The sequence below is a fragment of the Jaculus jaculus genome, chromosome 18 (assembly GCF_020740685.1).
Source record: "Jaculus jaculus isolate mJacJac1 chromosome 18, mJacJac1.mat.Y.cur, whole genome shotgun sequence".
Taxonomy (NCBI): domain Eukaryota; kingdom Metazoa; phylum Chordata; class Mammalia; order Rodentia; family Dipodidae; genus Jaculus; species Jaculus jaculus.
This window is the reverse complement of record NC_059119.1, coordinates 44,971,451-44,977,450: the sequence shown is the minus strand read 5'-3', so window position 1 is coordinate 44,977,450 and position 6,000 is coordinate 44,971,451. Positions and strand designations below refer to the sequence as shown.

The 6,000-nt window shown below is 43.8% G+C and overlaps 1 non-coding gene across 1 annotated transcript; it reads right to left on the bottom strand.

Moving 5' to 3' along the window:
- Positions 1–285: 285 nt before the first annotated feature.
- Trnag-ucc lies at positions 286–357 on the bottom strand. Its single transcript has one exon. It is a non-coding gene; the product is annotated as a tRNA-Gly (tRNA).
- Between the last annotated feature and the right edge of the window lie 5,643 nt (positions 358–6,000).

Here is a 6,000-nt window from a genome sequence, read left to right as displayed (position 1 = left end):
GCTAATTGTATGTCTTCCTTGCACAATGCCTGTTGAAGTCCCTTGGCCATTTTTCTATTTGGTTGCTTTTTTTTTTTTCCTTTTTATTTTTATTTTATTTTTAAAATTTTTATTAACATTTTCCATGATTATAAAATATATCCCATGGTAATTCCCTCCCTCCCCACCCCCACACTTTCCCATTTGAAATTCCATTCTCCATCATATTACCTCCCCATTACAATCATTGTAATTACATATATACAATATCAACCTATTAAGTATCCTCCCCCAAATAAACTGTATTGCGTTGGCCGGGAATCGAACCCGGGTCAACTGCTTGGAAGGCAGCTATGCTAACCACTATACCACCAACGCCTTTTGTTTTTTTTTTTTTTTAATTATTATTGATTTATAAGAGCTCTTCATGTGTTTGGACAAGAAATCTACAATCATCTTCTATGTGGCTTATATTTTTAAAACCTCAGTGATGTCTTTTGAGGAAGAAATTATTTTTTCATTTTTAAATATTTTATTTTTTATTTATTTATTTGACAGAGAAAGGGAGAGAGAGGGAGGGAGAGAGAGAGAGAGAGACATGCCAGAGTCTCCAGCACCCCCTTTGTGCATCTGGCTAATGTGGGTTCTGGGGAATTGAACCTGGGTCCTTTGGCTTTGCAGGCAAACGCCTTAACCACTAAGCCATCTCCCCAGACCTATTTTTACTTTTATTTTTTAAAAGTATTTATTTATTTGAAAGAGAGAGAGAGAATGGGCATGTCAGGACCTCCAGCCACTGCAAACAAACTTTAGATGCATGTGCCACCTCATGCATCTGGCTTATGTGGGTCCTGGGGAATTGAACTTGGGTTCTTAGGCTTCACAGCGAAGCACACCAACCACTAAGCCATCTCTTTAGTCCAATTTATTCATATTTATCAGCTGGAATTTTAAAGCATTGCATCCAGCTGAACAGATTAGTCAGTGGAAAATAAAATTCTAAATTCAGTAAAATAAATTTACACATGTGTACTCTTGCTTTGAAATGGTATTTCTGGATCATTTTTAAAAATTAAAAAAAAAAGAGCTGGAGAGATGGCTTAGCAGTTAAGGTGTATGCCTGCAAAGTCAAAGGATGCCTGTTCGATTCCCCAGGACCCGCGTGAGCCAGATGCACGAGGGGGCGAATGTGTCTGGAGTTCGTTTGAGGAGGCTGGAGACCCTGGCATGCCCATTCTCTCTCTTTCCCCCTCTTTCTCTCTCTCAAATAAATAAATACCTAAAATTTAAAATAATTAAAAATTCCATTCTTTTGCAAACCACACACTATACTCACAGTATTTAATTCTGCCACTTGGTGGTGCCACCAAAAACTAGTAGTAATTATATATAAATTATCCCTGTGAAAGTTTGGACAGTGTTTTTTGGACAAGCTGAAAAAAAGAAGTGGCTTTTAGTTTGTAACTCTTACAGAGTCCAATGACTGAAAATGGATACAGGCTCTGCTCTTCACTATACAATTTCTGTCTGACTCATAGATAAACTGGAAACTAGGCTAGCACTTTTGTCTGTGTTTATCATGAAAGACTAACTATTCTGGTACAAAAGATTAGCTGGGCATGGTGGCATACACCTTTAATTCCAGCATTTGGGAGGCAGAGGCAGGAGGACCACTGTGAGTTCGAAGCCAGCGTAGGACTAAAGAGTGAATTCCGGGCTGGAGACATGGCTTAGCGGTTAAGCGCTCGCCTGTGAAGCCTAAGGACCCCGGTTTGAGGCTCGGTTCCCCAGGTCCCACGTTAGCCAGATGCACAAGGGGGCGCACGTGTCTGGAGTTCGTTTGCAGAGGCTGGAAGCCCTGGCGCGCCCATTCTCTCTCTCTCTCCCTCTATCTGTCTTTCTCTCTGTCTCTGTCACTCTCAAATAAATAAATAAAATATTTAAAAAAAAAAAAAAAAGAGTGAATTCCAGGTCAGCTAGCATGAGACCCTATCTCAAAATAACAAAACAAGAGCTGGAGAGATGGCTCAGTGCACTTGCCTGCAAAGCCTAAAGACCCAGCTTTGATTCCCAGATGCACTCGGTGGCACGTGTCTGGAATTCATTTTCAGTGGTTAGAAGCATGCATGCACTTTCCCTCTCTCTGCCATTTTCTGTACCTCTCTCAAATAAATAAGTAAAAAATATTATAACATCTCTTTGCTAATTACTTGGATAACACGTATCAATTCTGTCACGTTTACTTTGAAAACTAAAGAAGTGGGCTGGAGAAATGGCTTAGTGGTTAAGTGCTTGCCTGTGTAGCGTAAGGACCCCGGTTCGAGGCTTGATTCCCCAGGACCCACATTAGCCAGATGCACAAGGGGGCGCACACGTCTGGAGTTCATTTGCAGTGGCTGGAGGCCCTGGCACGCCCATTCTCTCTCTCTCTCTGCCTCTTTCTCTCTGTTGTTCTCAAATAAATAAATAAAAATAAAATTAAAAAACTAAAGAAGTCTGTATTCAGTTTGTCTTTTCATTTTTTAAAATATTGTTTTTATTTTTATTTATTTATTTGAGAGCAACAGAGAGAGAAAGTTTGTCTTTTCTTTTTTTTTAAATATTGTTTTTCGTTTATTTTTATTTATTTATTTGGGGAATCAAGCTTAAACCTGGGTCCTTAGGCTTCACAGGCAAGCACTTAACCGCTAAGCCATTTCTCCAACCTGTTTCATTCCTTTCTTTTCACACAGGAGGTGATTTGGCCTGGAGCTATATGCATTCCCTCCAGGGTCTTGTTTCTCTATCAAGCGTGTACTTGCTGGTCTCCCTGCCACCTTGTTTATGGGGCAGGGTCTCCCTAGAACTCAGGGGTTTGCTGATTCAGTTAGTGTAGCCAGCCAGCTTGCCTGGGATCCGTGTAGCCTTTACAGTGTTGGACGAGAGGCCACTGTATGCACCCGGGATGCTAAGGAGTCAAACTCCAGTCTCAAGCGCTTCATCTGGAGTCATTTCTCCATGTCCTTGTTTTGGCATGTTACTACAGTTTCGTGTGCTGAGGAACAATACAATGTCGCTTCTGTGAACTGAAGTTCACCCAACAGAACGGCATCTGCTGCCTTTACTTCCAACAAGGCAGATTGGACTGATAAAACTCCTGTGATCACACAGATGGAATGTTGCGAAGTCAGAGCCAAATTTCCTTGGGCTACCTTTAGCCCTTAATAGCCTTTTATTGCCCACCTCCGTGTTTGAACTAACTTCCTGGTGACTATCAGTTGATCAAGTGTGTCCTTTTTGGAACGTATTAACAGGCTACCAGCTTCTGCCAACCCAAGAGCTAAGAATGTCATCAGATAGCATCTGAAGTCTATGGTGGACAGCCTATGCTGTAACCCACCTACCTGATAGTCAATGTTTTTGAAAAGTGCCTTGATTTATAAACTTTCTTTTTAGAAATTTAATTTTTAATTTTTCTTTTTTTTTTTTTTTTTTTCTAGGTAGGGTCTCACTCTAGCCCAGGCTGACCTGGAACTCACTCACTCTGCAGTCTCAGGGTGGCTTCAAACTCAAAGCGAACCTTCTACTTCTGCCTCCTCAGTGCTGGGATTAAAAACATGTGCCCCCACGCCAGGCTTAATATTTTATTTTTATTTATTTGTTGAGAGAGAGAGAGAGAGAATATGCATGCCAGGGCCTCTAGTCAATGCAAATGAACTCCCAGAATGAGCCACCATATGCATCTGGTTTACTTGGGAACTGGGAAATGGAACCTGGGTCCTTAGGCTTCATAGGCAAGTGCCTTAACTGCTAAGTCATCTCTCCAGTACTTTTCAAATACATCTCTCCAACTTTCTTTATTCTCGAGCCATAAAACCTTCATGAAGTTAACATGTTGGAACATGAAATTGGGATAATCTATTCTGTGTTTCTGGGCCATGGTCACTCATATTTGGCTCCAGAATAAACTCTCTCTTATCCACTTTGAGGTGAGAGCTGAGTCTTTTGAGTATGTATTTAAAATTTTTTTTTCTTTTATTTACTTGGTTTAGCTTTTCAAATTTTATTTATTTGCAGAGAGAGAGAGCCCAAGCTGCCTTCAAAGTCATGGCAATCCTCCTGACTCAGCCTCCCAAATGCTAGGATTGTAGGCATGCACAATCATGTCTGGCTAACTTCATATGTTTAAAATGTTTATTATTGTATCCCGTAATTTACTTTATGTTTAACATGGTGTGTCACCATGTTTTGGAGCAAACACTCTCTATTTTTTTATTTTTATTTTCTAATTTTTATTTGAGAGTGACGGGGGGGGGGGGTAAGCAAATGGGCATGCCAGGGCTTCCAGCCACTGCAAACGAACTCCAGATGCGTGTGGCCCCTTCTGCACCTGGCTAACGTGGGTCCTTAGGCTTCACAGGCAAGCGCTTAACCGCTAAGCCATCACTCCAGCCCATATATATTTAAAATATTGACTTATAAGCAGAAGGGAGGGAGAATGGGTGCACCAGGGCCTCTAGCTACTGCAAACTCCAGATGCATGAGCTACTTTGTGTACCTGGCTTACATGAGTACTGGGGAATTGAATATAGGTCACTAGGCTTTGCAGGCAAGTGCCTTAACCCCTGAGCAATCTCTCAAGCCCTGGAAACTGCCTTTAAACACACACACACACACACACAAAATTTAATATTTTATTTATTTATTTGTGAGAGAAAATGAGGAAGGGGGGATGGGCTGCCACCGCAAAATGAACTCCAGACGCATATGCCACCTTGTGCATCTTGAAAGAGTTAGCATGTCAGGAATTCAACATACTAGTGGGGGAAACCATGAAGTCTGCCAGGAGTCAGTCCCCCCTACCCTGAAGACCCCAGAGGAGTCAGATAGCTGGCTGGCGATCTGGGGGAAGAAAGACATTCAAAGAAGTCTTCCTTCCCTCCCCCCCAATCCTTGCACATAAAACCTTCCAGGCTGCATTTGCCGAGTCTTGTGCTGCTGAGATGTGAAGCGTCCCTCTACCATCAAGAGGCCCCCCCCTCAACTAGTGTTAAATTTGTCTCTTTTTCTAACATAGTTGGCTTACATGGGTACTGGGAGAAACTGAACCCAGGTTGTTAGGCTTTGCAGGCAAGCATCTTAACTGCTAAGCCCTCTCTCCAACCCCTGGAGACTTTTATTATTATTATTTTTAATTTCATTAATTTATTTATTTGAGAGAGGAAAAACGGGCACACCCAGGGCCTTCAGCCTCTGCAAATGGAATTCCAGACTAAGGCGCCACCTAGTGCATCTGGCTTACGTGGGTCCCGGGGAATCAAACCTGGGACCTTCGCTTTTGCAAGCGAACACCTTAACCGCTAAGCCATCTCCCCAGCCACCGGAGGCTTGTTTTTAAACTCAGGCAACGGACTCGTCTTTGTTGAACGGTTAACGATGTGACCACATCTGTATGCCCGTATTTCATCGTGGGATATTTCCCAGCGGCCCTTTCCTTCAAGGCGCACAGGAAGGATCTGGTGTGTGCATGACGGTGGGCTACGGCGGGCACGTGGGTGCAGACCGGATGCAAGGGAATTTCAATGTCAAAATACACCGGGGGGGCTGGAGAGGCGGCTTAGGGGTTGAGACACTTACCTGCAACGTCAAAGGACCCAGGTTTGATTCCCTAGCACCGACGTGAGCCAGATGCACAAGGGGGCGCATGCACTTGGGAGTTGCTGTTGGCTGGATGCCCTGGCACACCCATTCTCCCTCCTTCTTTCTTTCTCTCTCAAATAAGTTGAAAAAGCAAAAAGCAAGCAAACAAAAAATTCCCCGGACTGTGACGGCTGTGGAACCCGGGCAGGGTCAGCGTCCGGCGTCGTAACCCGGTGGGCGGAGTGTGACTTGACAGCGCCGGCGGTTCACACACGCCATATTATACCTGCGGATAACGCGACAGCCGCATCCGGGTCTCCGCGCTCCCCACCTACGCCGCGACGCCCTGCCGTTGCCATGGGAACCACGGGGCACGTCGGCCAAAATCCCCGGATACACTCT